Below are 10,588 nucleotides of genomic sequence, written 5' to 3'. Positions count from 1 at the left end.
AAACTGCCCACCAAGGGACTCATTAACTCATCAAATGCTACACATTTAGTAAAAGAAAAAAAGGGAGAACATGAAATTCTATTTTATCCGTGGTGTTTAAACATCATGCAACACAAAGCAATTCTCTCGACCTAGTAAGCTGAGAGGTATAATTTATTTTGATTTTGATAGAAAGCAGTTGAAAGGGGCTGAGTTTTGAAATCTATGCAGAGAAACCCTTCCAAAAAGTTTTTTGTCTCTTTACATTCTTCCTTAAGCCTAATGAATAACTTTACAGCACCATCAATGTTTGCTTATTGTAAGTCAATCTAACCATACTATTTCTCACAAAGTGACTATCTTAAAATAATCTGTTATCTATCCAATGCTAGCCAGTGAAATGTGCGGAAAGTTTGTCCCTATGAAATTTGGGGAAAAAGTTCTTGTTCTTAAGAACAAGTTTTGAAATTTTGGTTTTGAAATTTTGTGTATGAAGATATACAGATATTCCTTAAGCAGTATGGAATATTTACAACCCCCACCCCCAGTCTCCACAGGACCAAATAGAATATGACTGGGACAAAGGTCACATCTGCTGCCCTCTGAGTACCCAGGGAGGCCCACGGAAGTTATCAGCAGCCCCTGGACTGAGTAGGGCTGCCAACTATCTCTCACGCAGACTAAAAGGGAGCCAAGCGCTTTTTCTTACGCGTGTTTCACAGTATGACAAAAACCATGAATCAGGATAAGGGAGGAAAATTGAACCAGGTGCCAGGAAGAAGTGATTCTACTATGTCTTTGTATATTACTGTTCTCACTTTGCTTTCCTTTATATCATACTTTTTGATTTTTCTCTGAACTCTTTGGCAGATACCACTCTCATGTTGATGCTTCCTTCCATATGTTACATCTGAGTGTTGGAAATTCTCCTGTGCTTTCTACACTTTCCCTTTCTCTCCTTAGTGGTTAATATATTCTCATGCCTTTAAATGCTGTATAAATCCTGAATATTCACATAATTATATATGGACAATTTATAGCTATCTCAAATTTGACACTCTCAAACTACACTTTTTTTTTAATTTTTTATTTTTTATAAACATATATTTTTATCCCCAGGGGTACAGGTCTGTGAATCACCAGGTTTACACACTTCACAGCACTCACCAAAGCACATACCCTCCCCAATGTCCATAATCCCACCCCCCTCTCCCAAACCCCCTCCCCCCAGCAACCCTCAGTTTGTTTTGTGAGATTAAGAGTCACTTATGGTTTGTCTTCCTCCCAATCCCATCCTGTTTCATTTATTCTTCTCCTACCCACTTAAGCCCCCATGTTGCATCACTACTTCCTCATATCAGGGAGATCATATGATAGTTGTCTTTCTCTGCTTGACTTATTTCACAAAGCATGATACGCTCTAGTTCCATCCATGTTGTCGCAAATGGCAAGATTTCATTTCTTTTGATGGCTGCATAGTATTGGAGCGCTCAAACTGCACTCTTAATCCAACCCCCAAACTGATCCTAAACAGAGACTGGGTGAGGATCTTTTCTGGAGGCAGTATTCTGCAGTGTGCTACTGTGTGACTCCAAGGTGATGGCCAGGGTCTGGTTGTACATCTTCTGGTGAATTGGGCAGTGGTACAGTTCCTCCATGCTGCTGTCAATGCTGATGGATCTGCCGAGCAGCTGCCACTGCCAAACTAAGGGCCTCTGGTTGTGGAACACTGCCACCCTAGCACCAGATCCCCAAGGCAGGTACTCTTGGTCTGGCCTGGCCCTCCTCACCACTATGTGGATTTTTTTTTTCCAATAAAATATACATTAGTACTGTAAACGTATTTTCTTTTTTATGATTTTCATAATATTTTTTTCTCTAGCTTGTTTATTACAGGGACACAATGTATAGTAGATATAACATACAAAATATGTTATTCAACTGCTTATGTTATTGGTAAGGTCTGGTCAACAGTAGACTATTAGTAAGTTTCTGGGGAGTTAAAAGTTATATGGATTTTCACCTCTGTAAGGCACTGTGCCTTTCCCCCCACCCATTTTGTTCAAGGGCCAACTGTATTTATTGCTCCTGAAGACATATTGTAACCTTGAAGAAGACAGAATAACATGGTGAAGGTGGCAGAAAAGAAATATGGGATATGCCTTGTTCTCTGATGGTAGCAATGAAGCACTAAATTAACCAAATCTGGAGCTGTATTATCTCAGAACCTGCCTTGAAAGGGAAAAATAAGTGTTTCTGAGAATTCCACTCAGAGGGGTTTTCTGTTGTAACAAAGTAATTTCCACTGACCCTGACTAATAAGACCTATAATGGAAAGTAAAAAATGGGACATTACGATGACATTAGAACTAAAAAAAGAAGACCAGCGGAACATGAATAGAAACCAGAGTAACTATAGTATCTAAGAATGAAAAAGGCTATTATCAATGAAAAGTAATGCATTTATTTTCTACCACGATTTTTTGTTAATGATGTAAATTCCAGAAAGGGAATATTTGATCACCTTAGCTCTTGCTATGTGTCATTTTTTGGTTACAGGAATAAAAACCATCTGATTAACAGTCTATTCTACCTAATAGAACAGACATTTTTTAAGAAAGAAAATATTATTAAAGATGGTAGGATAATGTACAACAAAATTAAATGATTTAATTTTCTATGGGAAGTTCTTCTACTGTGTGAAAAACTGCTAAGTGAGAACTATACTTCTGAATCACCAGCTCTAGTGCATATCCTCATGGAGCTTATATTCATGAAGTAAATAATACATTTCAAAAGTATAATAAATTCATGAATACAGTAAAGACAGACAATAATGATGGTTCTTGAATGGCCACAATTTAAGAGAGACTTTCTTGGGGTACCTGGGTGGCTCAGTCTGTTAAACATCCAACTCTTGATCTCAGCTCAGTTCTTGAACTCAGTCATGGGTTCAAGCTCTGTGTTGGGCTCCGTGCTGGACATGGAGCCTATCAAAAAAAGAAAAAAAAAAAGATCAAATTAAATTTTTAAAAAGGTGGTGGGGAGGAGACATTTCTATGACAGGCAGTATTTAACTGTAAAGGGTCAACATAGCATCCTTGTGAAGGCATGTGGCAAGTGTTGGAGATAGAGGAAAGGGCACAGATAAAAAGCCTGGGCCAGGAAAGAGCTCAGTGTGTTTTAGAAAATGAAAGGAAGAAAACCGGCTTAAGTGTAGAGAAACTAGGGAAGAGAGGAACAACATGTGTTTGGAAAGGTTTGAAGGGTCATGGTTAAACACGACTTCTAAATGACTTTTATTTGAAGTCAATAGAAAGCTTTCACGGGATTAATTCAGCAGGATGACATAGTCCAATTAGTCAGTTTTTCATAATATCAGTGGACAGCACATAAAAAAACAACTATGAGGGGGCAAGGAGTGGAATCAGGAAGATATGTAAAGATGCTATTTGATGCTCTCACTGGAGGAGTATGATGCCAACTTCGGAGTTTAAGGCAGGATCAGTTTGGAGGCTGGATTAAGAGTGTAGTTTGAGAGTGCCAAATTTAAGATAGCTATAAATTGCCCATATATAATTATGTGAATATTCAGTATTTATACAGCATTTAAAGGAATGAGATTATATTAATCACTAAGGAGAGAAAGGAAAAGTGTAGAAGGCACAGAAAATTTTCCAACACTCAGATGTAACATATGGAAGGAAGCATCAACATGAGAGTGGTATCTGTCAAAGAGTTCAGAGGAAAATCAAAAAGTATGATATAAAGCAAAACAAAGTGAGGATAGTAGTACACAAAAGACATAGCAGAATCTCTTCTTCTTGGCACCTGGTTCAATTTTCCTCCCTTATCCTCATTCATAGCTTTTGTCATGCTGTGGAAAATGGGTAAAGAAGAGAAATTTTTGGCTCCCTTTTTTGTCATATAAATGGCATGAAAATTTATAATGTGTACTATGGTTGTAGGACTTGACTTTGCAATTCTCTTTTGGAAAACAATGGTATTGTTTGGTAAATTTCTGTGCTTTAGTAATCTATTCCAAAAGTCTGGACTGTCTTTCATCACAATATTCAGTATCTACAAACTGAAATTAAATATCAGGCATTTATTAAGTACTGAACTAAGCTGTGTGCAATTATACTGATAGAACAAAGGGGCAGAAGATAAACTTCAAGTTCAGCTAAGCTGGTATCAGGGATACCAGCCAGGTAGGGAGGGGCAGAGGGAGAGAGAGAAAATCTCCCCCTGCTGCCCAAGGAAAATATGTTTGTTTTATTTCAAAACAGTAACTTCCTTCAATGGGAACAATGGCCAAAATTCAATATTGCTACAAATATAAAGCATTAAAAGGTCAAAATATGTAATTCTGTCCAATTTTCTGAATTTCTTTTAAAGGTAGACTTTTTAAGTCATATGAGACATTTAGAAAAAAAAATATAAATCAGTTCAAATTTAAGCTAAATAATGTTTGCTAATATTGAGAACTCTCCACATATTTTCAGTAACTTTTAAAAGTAAATGTCTACTCTTCCTATCGCCACTTCTTTTTACTAGATTTAAATAAATCCAAATATTTACTCATGGTAGGAGATTCTAGAATTAACTATAGCTGAGTTTAACAGAAATACAGAAAACCAGAAAGATTTTTTTTTTAAGATTTTATTTATTTATTTGGCAGAGAGAGAGAGAGAGATCACAAGTAGGCAGAGAGGCAGGGAAGCAGGCTCCCTGCTGAGCAGAGAGCACCATGTGGGGCTCCATCCCAGGACCCTAAGATCATGACCTGAGCCGAAGGCAGAGGCTTTAACCCACTGAGCCACCCAGGCGCCCGAACCAGAAAGATTTATAAGCACTCACAAGTGACCACTTACAGCAATTCCTCGGAAGACCTCAGTTAGAAAGGCTCTTCTTCACTTTCTTTCTTTCTTTTTTTTTTTTTTTTTTTTTTTTTTTTAGATTTAACTTATTTGACAGAGAGAGAGATCACAGTAGGCAGAGAGGCAAGCAGAGAGAGGGGGAAGCAGGCTCCCTGCTAATCAGAGAGCCCAGTGCAGGGCTCGATCTCAGGACCATGAGATCATAACCTGAGCTAAAGGCAGAGGCTTAACCTCTGAGCCACTCAGGCACCCCACTTCTCCACTTTCTAACAGTACCTAAGGTTTGCTGCATAATGTAATTCAATAGAACAGCACTCTAATGATAAATAACTTATAGGAAATTCTTTCTTTCATCTATTCAATGTTTCATTATAAAACTACCATATTTGACCAATATTAAAAAATTGTAAACTCCATTATGTTATCATTTTCATTAAGTATTAGCTTAGCAAAAACTGATTTTGTGATGTTGTTAATTAACCTGGGGTGGATAAAAGGATGGTACATTCTGGCTTTCACTTGTTATAGATTTAATTCAATAATTTGATTTCTCACAATTTGAAAAACACATTTTCTTTCTCAGCAGTGGATAGCACTGAATGAAAAGAAGCTTTCATGGTATTTGACTTCCCTTTAAACAAAAGCACTATGGAATTTTTAGCAGTGATAACCTGGTTCTTACCCAACTCCTACTGCAAGTAAATGTGAGAGAGAATCTAAGGTAAAGGTCTTATTCAAGGCAAAAATTTCCAATCCTAATTATTTCATTCCAAAGACCTGTGTTATACCTTCGGTTCTATCGCTGAGGTGTAAATGATCACTGACAACTAGTGATGGTAACACAACCCTTGCTGACATCATTATTAAATTTTACATACTATTTTATACCCAAATATATGCATATAAAACATTCACACAGATAAATTAGCGTTAAGAATTAAAAACTTACATCCACAAATATCCTTTCTTCTGAAATCTGTGTAATTGTTTTCAAGGCTAGAAAGTTAAACGTCCTGGCTATACATTATATCGGGGCACCTGGGTGGCTCAGTAGGTTAGGCCTTTGCCTTTGGCTCAGGTCTTGATCTCTAAGTTCTGGAATCGAGCCCCGCATCAGGCTCTCCGCTCAGCGGGGAGCCTGCTTCCCCCTCTCTCTCTCTCTGCCTGTGTCTCTGCCTACTTGTGGTCTCTCTGTGTCAAATAAATAAATAAAATCTTAAAAAAAAAAAAAGAAAGAACACATTATGTCTCAATATAGGGGTTGTGGAAAACTTCAGAATTAACCTTCTTAAAAATACACACACACGAACTTAGAGTGCTTTGTTATTGCTGCATCTAATTAGATTTAAAGGAGACCACTGAATACTAAATCCAGGTATTTACTAATAGTGTTGATTTCTATTACCTAAGCAGCCCTCAGAAACCGACAGCTTTCTCAGTTCACTGTTTTTTTAGGAAGTTGAAACATGTTCAGTTAAAGCCTTCATTTGTCCTGTGGACTCCAACATATGAGGTCCAAACAACACTGTTTTCTGAAGTGGTCTCTCATGCAGACTTTGGAACTCCTTTTTCAATTTCACCTTGATTATTCCTTTGATATAGATTAAAAAAAAAAAATGTCTTTTTCAGAGCCTCTGCTAGGAGGACAGCCAGGTCAGTAGCTTCCACTGGTTTGAGCTTTATATCCTGTTTTGACCTTTCAATGGACCTAAGTTCTACAAGGTTCCTATCTTTAAGGATCTCTAGCATATTCAGGTTTCTCTTAGCCAGAGTCTTTCCAGCACAGTTCTTTTCACACCTCCTCCCTCTTTCATCAGGTGATAGCAGATACTCTTTGGTGGAGCCTTGATTCAGGGAGGGTAAGGAAGGGTGGGGATGGGGAAAGTGGTGGGACCAAGGGTGGTGCTGCGGTTAACAGATGTGACAGAATCTAAATCAATTGCGATGAGATTTTGCTGTTCCTGCAGGGTCAGTTTTGGCAATTTGAGTTGTTCTGAGAGCAACAAGTTCTTTCTCAAGGGCAAATTTTCTGCAATGCTTCCTCATTTGCTAGGGCTATCTTCAGATGAGGGTCTTCTAGAGACAGGTTTGATAAGGAAAATCACCTGCTTGGAGGCTTCTCAAAGAAAGGAAGGTCATCCTGAAGGGGTTGCCTTGGTCTGACCCTGTTGGCCCTCTTGTTAAACACTTTCCTTCTTCTTTGGCTACCTGTCCAACATCAGCAAAAGATACCACTACATCTTTTTCTGGACGATTGTGGCTCCATTCTGTTGTAGGGCCGGTAAGCTGAAACTGAACTCTTGGACACCGCATCCGAGATAAATTAGTACCAGTTTTACTTAGGATACATCGAGATGAACCATATGGCCTCCCAAACCAAAGCATCAGTACTGATCGCATGCTTACTCTAACCTACTGAAAAACCATCCTAATTAGGTGTTTAATTCAGCCAAGCATTTAGATGAAAAGTCTCTCCAAATTTGCATTTCAAGTACTTCAGGCATATATAGCAACAATGGTTCAATAAGCACACGCACCCCGTAGTAGCTGGGCACCTACTTCCAGGAAGAGAGAGAATCTCTTTCCAGGCCCAGCACCACCCCAACCCGGGGCTTGATCTCAGGACCCTGAGATTGTGACCTGTGTCAAAATCAAAAAAAAAAAAAAAAAAAAAAAATCAAGAGTCAGGTGCTTAACTGACTGAACCACCCACAGGTGCCCCAGGAATAGTGTAATTTAAATGAGAACATTAACACAGTCAACATTCAATTAAGCACTATTGCTTCATCATGCAAGCATATTTCTCCTTCCAGTCTGAAATAATAATCATCTTGATTAATTTCCAAAGACAACTTTCCCTTCTTTCCTCCTTTATCTCTATGAAGGTGTTAAAATTCTGTCAGTTTAATAGGAAACTGTATAAAAGTTGCCAAAGGTAGATTGGGTGGTAATTTCTTTTTCTATTGTTCCTATTTAAATTCTTATATTTAGATAAATATGCCCCATTCATTATATGATTTGTGACAATGTAGCCACTCTACCTTAATAATCAAATAAGCTTAAAAAAATCAAATAAGCTTTAAAACCACTTAATAATGACCATATACTTAAGTTTAAAATCAACCAAAATGGGGCATCTGGGTGCGTCTGCCTGCAGCTCAGTTCATGATCTCAGGGTCCCAGTATCAGGGTCCCAGATCTCAGACTCCCTGCTGAGCCTTCCTCTCCCTCTGCACCTTCCCCCCCGCACCAATGCTCTCTCTCTCTCAGGAAATAAAATCTTAAAAAAAAATAATCAAAATAATCGGGTCAAATGAATATTATTTTAGAAATCAGAGCAAAAGTGAGTTTCTATAGTTTCTGCAGCTAAGAAATACAATATACACAACAAAATATGCCCTGAAAATTTTCCAACATTTTGTATTTAACTCCCATGTTCCTCTGTTTCAAAGGCACTGCACAATCATTCTGGCTTTTGTCTTTTAGTTTTAAATGAGTGGCATCTCACAGCTTGGTTCATCACAATGCCCAATTAACAAGCCTGAAGAAATGTGAGTCCATGAAAACATGAATAGGCATTCTTAAAAGAGAATAATATGGCTTGCTTTCCAAAGCCTCTCATCAAAATACTTGTTTCAAACCAGTATGTTTTGGGTAGTAAAGAGATGATTCTCTTTGATTCTCAATTCTTTCTTTTTCTTAGGAATGACTTTCACTGTGTTGTCTTAGAGAAGGAGGATTCTATCCCTGTGTTTTAAGATGAAACAAATGTCAATCCATAGGAGTAGGACAAAATTTATTAACAATTACAAAACACATGGCCCCAAAGAGGATTCAAGGCATGATTAAGTTCTGAAAATAAAATTTTGGGATTTTTTTTTCCCTTAAGATTGAAAATCCCTCACATCTTTTTAGTTTAATTTTGACTCATCACCATGAAGTAGGGAAAGACATTGTAAAACATGAAATGAGACCTCAGCTCAGTCACTGACTAGCTATGTGAATGGAATCCAGTCACTTAGAATCCCAAGGTCTTAATTTATATTGAGAAAGTAAAAGGGTTTGGGCTTAATAGTTATCAAGGATACTTGATCCTTTAATTTTTTGTATTTATTTCTATATTTCTACAGAAAATATTTCAGTATATGTATTTTTATATTTCTCTTAACTTTCCTATATTGTTTTCCTCAGCATAAACAATTTCCAATAACATATTCTTATTAGCTCTTTTTGCCTCATTACAACCTACTAAAACAAAATTACTTGACTCTGAAATTGTTCTGTGTAGGCGCTATTCTCAGTTTGAAAGCTATGTATAGTGCTATCAGTTTTGTATTTAATTATGGTCCTTCCTTCTTAATTTTTAAATCATTTAATTTTTAAATTATTTCTTATTTAAATTTTTATTATATAAAATATTTACCTTTGTCTTTTACTAAGTTGAAATAAAGTATCATTAACTGATAGAATTTCGGTGGAGGGTTACTTCCATTTTTTATCCTGCATGAGATTACTTAATTTCTCTCACATAATTCCTTCTTTCCTTTTAGTACAGTATCTACAAAAAAACTCTTCTACTTCCAGCTGAATTTCTTTTTGCTGAAAGACTGAACCCTTCCATTACACTATGTCTTGCCCCTCACATGTTCAAGTCCATTTCTTTAAAAACATGAAGTGCACCAATTCATTATATTACAACGTTGTTCTCAACATTTCGCACCTTGGTCATGCTCTATTCCTGGGGAGATTTCTGTGTCAAATCACCAGCCGCTTCTCCCTGCACTTGTTTCTTTATTTCTGTACGTCCATTTATTCATTGAACGTAGTTGCTGCCAAACGTGTTTATAGGAATTAGGAATACAGTAGTGAATAAAGTAGATGGAAATGTCTTTCTTTAAGTAGGTTACCTACAGTTTGTGTATAGTCAGGTATGAATGCATAGAAACCAAAAGTGTAGCTAATAGACCTGATAATAGCATTTTTCCCATAAAAAAAAAAAGTGGTCAAGTGGTTTTTGATTTGTTTATTTTACTTGAATTCTTCTATGCACATTATATTTTCTGTCCCATGCCCCGCATGGGGCTCCCTCCTCAGCGGGGACCCTGCTTCTCCAGTTCCCTCTATTGTTTCCCGTGCTTGTGCTCTCTGGCTCGCTCTCTCTCTGCCAAATAAATAAATAAATAAAATCTTAAAAATATATATTTTCTCTGTCCTATGTAATTGAAAAGAACAGAAAACAGATTAAATAAAGTTTAGCAAAAACATGCTATAGGACAATAAAAGTAACACACTATTACTCTAATGCATAGCTCTCATTTAGACATAGATATGTAAAAATTTTAATTTCATACATTGTGTTCTTATAAAATAAATCATCGTATTCTTTATATTTCCATTCTAGCTATTATAATGCTAAATTTGTTATAGTGATCTTTCATTTTAGTAATCTCAAATACTTCTTAGAAGTAAAATTTTATTTTCCTCTTAAAGAAATATTAATTACCTTTCAAGATTGTTCTAGTAGTGCTGTTAAATTCACTTCACAGTTAAGAGACATAAAAAACAGATATTTAAGAAGAGAATATTTAGAAGAGAATATGATACATATAACGGGGAAAATACAAATAGAACAGTTATAACTGTATTATGGAGTCTGAGTAAATATAGGAATTTATTCAGATTCACTAGGCAGTAAAAGTACCTGTGTTAAGTGACTTTGCTCTGCTCCA

The 10,588-nt window shown here is 36.7% G+C and overlaps 1 pseudogene; it reads right to left on the bottom strand.

Moving 5' to 3' along the window:
- Nucleotides 1–6,310: 6,310 nt before the first annotated feature.
- On the bottom strand, nt 6,311–7,316 carry LOC132010277 (mitochondrial fission regulator 1-like; annotated as a pseudogene).
- Nucleotides 7,317–10,588: the final 3,272 nt, after the last annotated feature.

Source organism: Mustela nigripes, chromosome 2, assembly GCF_022355385.1.
Source record: "Mustela nigripes isolate SB6536 chromosome 2, MUSNIG.SB6536, whole genome shotgun sequence".
Taxonomy (NCBI): domain Eukaryota; kingdom Metazoa; phylum Chordata; class Mammalia; order Carnivora; family Mustelidae; genus Mustela; species Mustela nigripes.
This window is presented reverse-complemented; position numbering and strand designations above follow the sequence as displayed.